The sequence below is a fragment of the Notolabrus celidotus genome, chromosome 6, assembly GCF_009762535.1.
Source record: "Notolabrus celidotus isolate fNotCel1 chromosome 6, fNotCel1.pri, whole genome shotgun sequence".
Classification (NCBI taxonomy): domain Eukaryota; kingdom Metazoa; phylum Chordata; class Actinopteri; order Labriformes; family Labridae; genus Notolabrus; species Notolabrus celidotus.
In genome coordinates, this window is record NC_048277.1 from 38,090,250 (window position 1) to 38,101,346 (window position 11,097).

Genomic DNA, 11,097 nt, shown 5'->3' on the forward strand with positions numbered 1-11,097 from the left:
TGTCCGCAGATTAACCTGCCTTACCCTTTCCAGTCTGAGTCGCTGGTATTACTCGAACGCCCCCCCACCCTTTTTACACCCTCGCCCCCCTGGCATCAGGAGAGGGGCAGGGATTCGGGTGGATGTGTCGGGGGGGGGGGGCGGGGTCGTCGCACATTCTGGCACGGGCTCCGGTTCTCACCCCAACAGCCAGTGGACGTCCCGGCTCTCCCAGGGCTCGGCTAATCCTCTTATTCAGCGTCCGGCTGGAGGCAGCGGGGCTCCCACAGACCGGAGCGCCGAGCCGGCCACTCTCCGCTGAATAAACACACTGACACAGTTGTGGTCTTTTTCTCTTCGTACAGACGCTGAGCAAGAGTTCTCCATAGAATCTATTCTACTCATTCACTCTTTTCCAGTAGAACTTAAGCATGTTACCCCCCAACCCCTCCACTAACCCCTCCACCAACCCCTCCACCAACCCCTCCACTAACCCCTCCACCAAGCCCTCCACCAACCCCTCCACCGCTTTCTGCGCCCAACCTGACCCCCCTTCACCCTACTCCATCACCCTCCCATCTTCACTTCCTTCTCTGTATCGGGGATCGGTATTTGGTGTTTGGTCAGATTTTTCTCCTCAGCTCTCTCTACTCTGGGTTCTTCTTCTTTTTCTTTGGCGTAACAAACTAGATTTACTCGCACAGGCTCTCGAAATGTTGCTACAAGCCAACGAAAGAATGATAAGAAGTCAAAATAGACTTTATCAGAAATATCATAAAAATCTAAGTAGCGTAAAATGCCAATTACTTGTTGGAAATCATTTTAAAAAACATTATAAATACAGTAAATCTTAAAAAATATATAGTTTATTTTATTAAACACTGACCATGCTAACAGCCTCTGTGCTTGAGCCTAGCATAGCAATGAGGTAATTGCTAACATAAGCATGCTAACACATGCCAAAGCTAAACAGGTGCTTGTGTGTTTTTACCAACAATTGCAGAGCTATTTGCCTAATTCTAATATTAGCATGCTAGGACTGTGAGTTGTCCCAATGATGTTTTAGCATGTTCAACATCTTCTTTCATAGCTTTGAGCTGAATGCTAAGCTAACATTGAAATATATTAAGTCATGTTTTAGTTTTTAAGATAGCACAGAGACAACTTCTGCTGTTCATTTCTAACACGTTTAATGTCCACCGTGACCGTAACACCGAACGAGCGTGATGCATTCACTGTACTGTGGGAAACAACATCACTCTGCCTGTAACCCTTAGTAATCTTAAAGGGGAGAGCACAATCAAATCAATACTCTATAAACTCATACACAGAATATAAGTTGACATATCTTTGTTGTAAATGTAAATCAAATTATGGAAATAATCTCAATCTGAGAAAAATAAGAACAACAAACTAAAACTCTAATTTTACACCAAAGTCCTGCTTCCTGTTAGCACCATCAGAAATAATGGATTCAAAAAGTTCATCAGAAACTAAATCCAGAGACAAACTAACAAACTGTCTTCAACTTTCACTCAGGAGGACTTTAAATTTAAATGAAATAATGATTTGATATTTATCATGATGATCATTGATATCGACTGATATGAAATATTTTATCGTGATAACATAATTTTAAATATCGTCCAGCTCTAGCTTTAACAGCTAAATGCATATAGTGATGGTTCAGCATCCTAGTTTAGAGAGTGAGCATGCTAATATTTGCTTATTAGCATTTAAAAATGCTACAGTGGAGGGCTAATGGTCATTAGTATATTTGCTAAATAGCTGAATCATCCATTACTGGATGTTTTTCTCTGTTAGGAGTTTTAAAGAGCTCTGCAGCCTCGAGGGGACTCCTGTTTTATGCATGTGTTCACAGTTTTACCGTGTCCGGTCTCACACAGGTACTCTGTGACAGACTCAGCAGGTGTTTTCTTTGTAGTCGCTGACACAAAAGGTTTCCAGTCCAACTCATGTGTCAGGTAGTGTCATGACGCCGGTGTGGTCTGTAACTGAAACCTGCAGCGTTTGATGTGTGCGCATGTCGGAGACTCTTGTTTGTCCTGCAGCACAGAGAGGATCAGACGCAGAGGGAGGAAGTGATGGATTGAAAGTGAGGCAGCAGATGCTCACGGTGTCAGTCAGAGTCACTGAGATCTGAGGTGAGGCTGGAGCTGTTTGTCAGCAACAACATCCAGAAAGCCATATAAGGTCATGTCTGTTTTTAATGCAGTGACTTCCACTACAGAGTCATGTCTGTTTTTAATGCAGTGACTTCCACTACAGAGTCATTTCTGTGTTTAATGCAGTGACTTCCACTACAGAGTCATGTCTGTTTTTAATGCAGTTCCTTCCACTACAGAGTCCTGTCTGTTTTTAATGCAGTGACTTCCACTACAGAGCCATGTCTGTTTTTAATGCAGTGACTTCCACTACAGAGTCATGTCTGTTTTTAATGCAGTGACTTCCACTACAGAGTCATGTCTGTTTTTAATGCAGTGACTTCCACTACAGAGTCATGTCTGTTTTTAATGCAGTGACTTCAACTACAGAGTCATGTCTGTTTTTAATGCAGTGACTTCCACTACAGAGTCATGTCTGTTTTTAATGCAGTGACTTCCACTATAGAGTCATGTCTGTTTTTAATGCAGTGACTTCCACTGCAGAGTCATGTCTGTTTTTAATGCAGTGACTTCCTCTACAGAGTCATGTCTGTTTCTAATCCAGTGACTTCCACTGCAGAGTCATGTCTGTTTTTAATGCAGTGACTTCCTCTACAGAGTCATGTCTGTTTCTAATCCAGTGACTTCCACTGCAGAGTCATGTCTGTTTCTAATCCAGTGACTTCCACTGCAGAGTCATGTCTGTTTTTAATGCAGTGACTTCCACTACAGAGTCATGTCCCATCGTTCCTTCTGAGAGGCTCTCTGGAGTGTCCTTTTTAAACCCATCCATATGACTAACTTGTTGATCATTAACCTCATTAGTAGACACACACACACACACACACACACACACACACACACACACACACACACACACACACACACACACACACACAGTAATAGAGTCATGCTGATGTTCTGTTTGTAGAGGACACAGGTGTTTCGTGTCAGAGCTGCTGTCTGTTTACTCTGCCTTGTTTCCATTTCCAACTCAACACACACGAGAGCTCACAGCTTCCCGGCGCTCCTGACCCACCTGACTGCTCCGAGGTCACAGAGGGAGGACCGGGAGGACCGGGAGGGGGGGGTAGGGGGTCTTAGTGTCAACATGTTCTCCAGGTTTTAGTCAAATGAGCAGGTCTGAGGTACTGTCCCAGGACAAACCATTAGACGGACAGACGTTAATGACTCTGAGACATCCTCGGCTCACTGTGGGGGGGGAAGCACAACCTGCGTCTCGTTACTTGAACTTCTCACCTCTGACCTCTTCAACTAGAGGTCGCGACCTCGCCGCAGAGCGAGTGTTGGAGGTCGGTGTTCTAAGTGAAAGCTACTGCAAAGAAACCCCCGGAACAAAGACGAGCGGCTCCTGTTTATCGCTGCTCTCTGAAGGAAACGAGCCGCAGCTGGAGGTCAGCTGGAATGCGTCGCAGTAAATCTCGCTCGGTCTCTATGTATGGTCATGCAGGGATTCATGGGAAAGCGGCAGGGAGCGAGTTTGTGCCTCATCAGGAGGTTTAGTTCCACCTTGGCGCTCTGGCGCTCCTGTAGTCGAGGGGGTCTTCTCTGCTGCGTCTTTAGATTCAGGGATTAAACTTTCTACACTTTCACTGAAATGAAACAGACGACTGAATCCTCCTGAATGTTCCACCGGAGCAGGAGAACAAGAACCGCTTTATTTCCTCAGAGGTCTCATGGAGCTGAAGTCCCACCATGGTGTGCATTGTCAGGTTTATAAGGATGCAACTGAAGGGCGTCATCTAACTTGTACTTTGGTCACCTGCTCAGGGAAGACGACACGCTCCTACGGAGGTGATCATTTTTATCTTGTGCACTCATGATGTACGCAAAAATCTGACTTTGGGAAAGCAGTGTTGTACACTCTCTTACCTCCAATCATACAGGGACCTTCTGCCACAGTTCTCAGTTATTCTTAAACGGCAGAATTGTTCTCACCTGTGTTCTTAAAGTGATGAATGTCACGTCCTCTTAAGTTAGAGCTGCTGGAAGTGAAACCATGCCTGATATCACTCGTTCAAAGATCGCCTTCATCAGATAGGAAACCTTTGGAGAATATCAGAATCTTCCTAAAAACTTCATAAGAATACATTTGTTCTTAAAGCTGGGGTTGGTAGTCCCGGAAAACTAGCATGAATTTGAATGTAGCATGTCTTCAGGACTCCGTCTAACCCCTCCCCTCCTCCCCTCAGAGCTCCTCCAAAACGATGCCCCCCCTCACATGCATGAGCGCTGCTGATTCATGACCATATGATGGTGACTGATTCAAACCCGGTCCTCACCAAAACATTCTCATAGTGAAAGTTAAAAACACAAACAAACATGGCTGCTGTTAGCACTCACAACTGTCATGCTAGCATTATCCAGTTGTCCTGGTGACACGATATATAAACCTGTTCAGTGTAGATGCTCTTAATTCCTACAGTGTTGACAGTCAGTGAAGGCATCAGGAGAGGTGTAGAGTGTGTGAGCGGGAGAGAGGAGAGACAAGAGAAGTTCTTCATTCAAACATTGATTGTCCGGACGGACGCTACAGTACATCTACATTTCTGTAGGACTTACTAAATGTCATTAATTCTTCTGCTTGTCAGAGCCCCCATGGTGAGAGCTTTTTAGACTCTGATCCGGACTACAGTCCTGAGCAAAGACCCTCATGGGGTCAGAGGGGACAGGTCCGAGGTGGAGCGAGAGGGGCAGTCAGTAGAGTCAGGGGAAGCAGAGGCAGGAGACGGGGAGTGAACGCCGGGGAAATGTACGCTCTGCAGGAGGCGGGCAGAACGGCAGGACGGGATCTGATTGGTTTAACATTTTGGACCCCAAAAACGGTGATTGGTTGGTGTTTTCCCAGGTTTACTCCAGCTGTAGATAGCAGCTTTTCTTACCTCTTTTTTAAGAACACATTATGTATTGATTACCATCAGGACATAAAGATCATTTTAACCAGGAGAACAAAAAGTGGATCTAAATCTGAACACCAACCCCAGATTTAAGGATGTTTGATGAATGAGGTCGAAAGTTTCTGCACATGCTCAGAACGTCGTTTTCTCCTCACAGGCTGCAGAATTGAAAAAAATAATGTGTGCATGGCCGCATGAATCTAATTCTCCTGCCATGAGAACATATTTATGCTTCCTTTCATTTTCTGTAAAAACATCAATAAAGTAACCGGTCAGATTTAAGACTCTGTGTGTTTTGGTGCGTTATAAACACAGACTTTAGATCCACATGAATCCTCAGGTTTATGAACGTGTTATTTCTGGAGGAAGAGGCTTCATGCTCTTAACTTAACGCCGCTCCATCTGCCGCCTCTGCAGGACTGCAGTTTTTCTGTACATTTAAACCCTCCCTGCTGGAAGATTTAACCCAATCTGGTCCAAACTTTCAAAGTGATCTCCTCTTTACTCATAAACACTTAATCTAATGCTGCTACTCCAGTCTTAACACAGCCAGATTACTGAAAACCAGCGCTCTAATGAGAACTTTACTTCCTGTACGGTCGTCCTCTGACTGAAGAAGCCGCCCTGCAGGCGACGTCTTCCCTCTGCAGATTGAGAAACTTGTAATCCTGGATTAGACGGCTATCATCCAGATCTCAGGGGGAATACACGCCACACAGCAGGAGAACTCATCTCCTAATTTACCGCAGACTAATACGATCCCGGACAGGTCTGGATATTTAATTTGGAAAGGAGTCTCGGTGGCGATGTGAGGGGGTTTTGGGGAGTTGAAGTTTGTCTCACTGAAAGAAGAAGAAGCTTGTGTTTGCAGTTTTTGTTTGATGCTGTGTTTGTAAAACCAGATTTTGGGACATGGTTTTAGGGATTTGCATCAGTGCGGTCCAACACTGATGTTGCGTGATGAGGTGATGAGGTCTGGCTTGTAGTCGACAGGGCTGCACGGACTCCAAGGTTTGTCAGGCGAACCTGATGTGGCTCCTTTTGGTTTAGATCCAGAATTTGGAGCATGTAAGCACCACCAACCAACACGCTAGCAGCTCACCTCGCTGTCCTCTGAAATCCTGTACCTGCAAAAGAAAAGAGAGGAAGCATTGGAGGGTTGATTCTGCTCCCAGTAAAGACCCTGTGTCTCTCTCAAGAGCTTTAAAAGAAGCTCAAAGTTGAAATATTTACTATATTTCCAGCAGCAGCTCAGCTTGCAGCCCTTCATGAAATCCTGTGCCTGACAAAAATAGGACATTGGAGTGTTGAAGCTAGTTGAAGAAACTTTAAAAACACATGCTTCAAGGATTTGGAGCACAAACAAAAAGGTTTGAGTCATGCATTCACAAACAAGGTAGCAGCAGCCCCCCTAACATCCAATACCCACCAAAAAAGAGCTGGGTGCATCAATTTGGCATCTGTACAACTTTGTCTCCCTGCCCTTCGACCCCTTATCCTCTCCAGTATCAACTCCTCCCTGTCCACTGGTTCTGTCCCTCCCGCCCTCAAACTCGCCTCTGTCACACCCATCCTCAAAAAACCAGGACTTGACCAGAACAGCCCCAACAATTTCCGCCCCATCTCCAACCTCCCGTTCCTGTCAAAGATCCTCGAACGCACTGTCGCCACCCAGCTCAAAGCCTATCTTCACTCCAATCAACTGTACGAACCATTTCGATCCGGATTCAGAACTCATCACAGCACAGAAACAGCCCTTCTCAAAATCACCAACGACCTCCTCCTCTCATCCGATAACAACTCCCTCAGCATCCTCCTCCTCCTGGACATTAGTGCAGCTTCCGACACCCTCAATCACTCCATCCTCCTCACCCGCCTTCAATCTTCCCTCGGTATCACTGGCACCGCCCTCTCCTGGTTCAAATCCTACCTCTCTGACCGCCATCAGTTTATCAGCATCAACAACCTCAAGTCACGCACAGCCCCCCTCTCTCATGGTGTCCCCCAGGGTTCAGTGCTTGGTCCCCTCCTCTTCATCATCTACATGCTCCCCCTTGGTCACATCATACGCCGCCACGGCCTCCATTTCCACTGTTATGCCGACGACATCCAGCTTTACATTTCAACCACATCCATCACCGCTGCTTCCCACACCACCCTCACAAACTGCCTCACTGAAATAAACTCCTGGATGCAAACAAACTTTCTCAAACTCAATTGTAATAAATCCGAAATTCTCATCATAGGCCCAAAATCCCTCACTTCCACCTGCCCAGACTTCTCACTCACTATTGATAAATCCACTGTTTCAGCATCCACCCACATCCGTAACCTTGGTATCATTTTTGATCAGTCACTTAACTTTCAACAACACATTAACAATATTTCAAAAACTGCTTTCTTCCACCTCAAAAACATCGCCCGTCTCCGCCCCTCCCTGAAACTCTCATCCACGCCTTCATCACCTCAAGACTCGATTATTGCAACAGCATCCTCTACGGTACACCCAACACCCTCCTCAACAAATTACAATACATACAAAACTCAGCTGCACGCCTCCTCACTCATACCCGCTCCAGAGACCACATCACCCCAGTCCTCCAGAACCTCCATTGGCTTCCCATCCCCTTCAGAATACAGTACAAGATCCTCCTCATCACCTATAAAGCCCTCCATAACCTAGCTCCCTCCTACCTCACCGACCTTCTGCAGCCATATAATCCCTCCACCAACGCCAACCTCCTCACCCCTCTCACCAAACCCAAGCACCGAACCTGGGGGGACAGGGCCTTCTCTGTCGCTGCCCCCACCCTCTGGAACTCTCTCCCCCAACACCTCAGATTCTCTCCCTCACTCACCAAATTCAAATCCGGACTCAAAACACACCTATTTAGAAAGGCTTTTAAACTAGAATTGATTGATTTTTTTTTTCTTGTTTTGTTTTATTTTGCTGCCTTGCTTTTCTTTGCTTTTTTTGCACTGTTTTCCTTTTGATTTCCTATTGTATAATTGTATTTTCCTGTAAAGCGCTTCGAGAACCTTTTAAAGCGCTTTTATAAATAAAATGTATTATTATTATTATTATTATTATTATTATTATTATTATTTGTGAACAAGAAAGAGTAAGTTTTGAGACAAGCTTTTAGCTCTACTAACAGGCTAGCGGCTCAGCTCGCAGCCTCTTCTGTTAACCTGTGCTTGCACTAAAAAGGGAACTGATGATTCTACTTCAGGTTGAATAATTAAATGTAAAAAAAAACAAGCTTCAAGAATTGGAGCATAAACCAAAAACGAGTCCTGGAAATAAGTTCCAGGCACTACCAGCTATCACCCTGCAGCCCCCTCCTGGCATCTGGTGCCTGCCAAAAGAAAGAAAGGGCATGGAGCATTTCTTTGGCACCCAGTTAGACCCTGTGGACATTTAAAACTGTTAAGACAAGCTTCAAGAAATGAAGCAAATACAGAAACTGAAGTCCTGTTTCTGCAACAGACGGGCAATGGAGTTTTAATTCTGCATCCTGGTGAAAACCTGAGAACATAAAACAGCAACATACATGACTTTACGTACTTATTCACTGTAAAAAGTAACTGGATACATTCCTTTTGCAATACTGAGTTTAATAGTGTGGTGAATGCTGCTACAGGCCTGTCTATCTCTGCTTGTGTTGATACCTGTTGTGTAAAATGAAACCTGAGCTGAGTGGTTAAAGTCAGGTACGGGGATCTTCCGCCGCTAGCTTTGTGTTAGCATGTTGCCTTTGCAGGTTTTTGCAGCAGTGGGAAGTTGTTTCTGGCCGGGGCACTGTTTACATTTCACCGTCACATCCTGGTTCTTTCGTGCAACAAATTCAAAGTATATTGTGAATGTCTTTAGTTGAGCCGCTCTGCTGGTTTTGCTCCCCTTCTTCATGACGTTTTATTTGTTGCACGTCTTCCTGTTATGGAGAGAGTGGAAGAACTTTAAGTAACATAAGTATTGAGATAATTGAGTAAAGGGTATGCAATTACTAATTAATCTATTAATGCATTTCTTTGCATTTATTATTTAGGAGCAGTGTTTGAGGGAGGAGCACCCAAAGGAAACTAAAAACTTATATTTTCAGTCTGGCTTTTTAATGCAGGGTTTAAAAATTGTATTACCTTCATGTTTTATATTAATTTTAATGTTGTTTATTATTTTATTTACTTTAACTTGTATTTATTGATTGATTTATTATTATTTTATTTATCATTTTATTAATTGATTGATTGATTTATCATAGTAAACTAAAAACTTATATTTTTAGTCTGGCTTTTATCCAGGGTTTTACAATTGTATTCTCAGTGTTTTATATTGATTTTAATGTTGTTTTTTTATTTTTTTTATTTAACTTTTATTTATTGATTGATTGATTATTATTCATTATTTATTTATCTTATTTATTTTGTTTATTATTTTATTTATTTAAACATTTATTTATTTTATTTATTTTATTTATTTTATTTATTTTATTTATTTTATTTATTTTATTTTTTAAATTTTATTCATTTAATTTATGTTAACTTTAATTTATTTTAATTTCTATTTTTTATCTCCTCAGTTTAATTGATACTTTCAGCCTTTATTTTATTTTCAACTCTTATCCCTACCCTTCTTATTTATTTTTATTTATTTTAACTTTCATTTATGTATTTATTTATTGAGTTATTGAATTCAACTTTTATTTGTAATCCACTCAGTTTAATTGATACTTTTAGCCTTTATTCTATTTTCAACTCTTATCCCTACCCTTCTTAATTAGATGTATTTTCACTATTTATATTCTTAATGTTAATTTGATGCATTTGATTTGTCTGAAAGGAGCTGTATAAATAAAGTTTGATTGATTGAAGTGCAGAGATTACACTCTGCTCTAGCTGGTCTCTCTGAAGCCCCGTGTCGCCCGTGTCAGACTGGGTTAAGTGTCGCTGCATGTTTTTACCCTCGAGGTAATTCCATCGACGAATTCCCAACATTTTTCTGACCGCTTGTAAACGCACACCTCACCTCGTCACTTCACTTCCTCTCTGTGTCACGTGACCTCTGCTCTCCGTCTCCCGGTCGGGCCCTCTGCGGCGCTCTGTTATGGTAATGAGGTGTCGCTCTCTAACGGCTCCTCGGGGCGTCGACTTGACTTCATTAACGTGACAGATGCCGCGCAGACGCTCGGGTTAATGATGTCACCTCCTGACATCACTGCGCAGGAAATCATTACATACATGACTGAGAAGCAGAGAGACGGCGAGGGTCAGGGGAGTAAAGAGAGTGAGTCTGGGGGAAAATTAACCCTTTTGTGTCTGTGAGTTTGGGCTAATTGTTCCCCACAGTGACCCTGTGTAGCTCAAACATACAAACATGGACTAAAGTAGGACTCAGGGTTCTGCTTTGTTTCCAATTTTCCTCCCTGACAAAGATAAACTCCATTTATAGACCGTAAAAATATTGAATCTGTATCCAGGGGTTTTAGTTTCTGCAGGAAAAACCAGTCTGTATGGAGAGCAAAAGCAGGAGGTCATCTGAGGAGGATCTCTTCCTCTCTATAAACAGATCTCTGCATGAAGAGCAGCTAACAATCTGTTCTCCATCAAACATTCACACTGAGACACTAATCTGCTTGATGCTGTGTCACTAAAGACAATCAGCATTTAGATTTCCTGACTTCCCTGAACGCAGCATCAGAAATGATGGATCCCACCTCCATTCAACAAACAAACATTGTAGACGTAGTTTTCTTCTCCTCTTGAGGACAGACCTGACAAAGCTTTTTACTTTCAGCTACAACTAACCTGTAATTACAGATTCTGATTCAGAGACATGTTGGATCTGGATCTCAGGGTCTGGGTTTTAGTCTGAGAAGGGTTCTGGTCTCTGTCTGTAGTCTGAGGAGTATCCACCAATCAGGTGTCAGCAGGAGAAACAGTCTGTATGGAGAGCAACTGCAGGTGTTCTAGAATTCTGACTTTGAAGAAGAAAGGAGAGGAGGAAAGAGGAAAGGAGAGGAGGAAAGAGGAAAGGA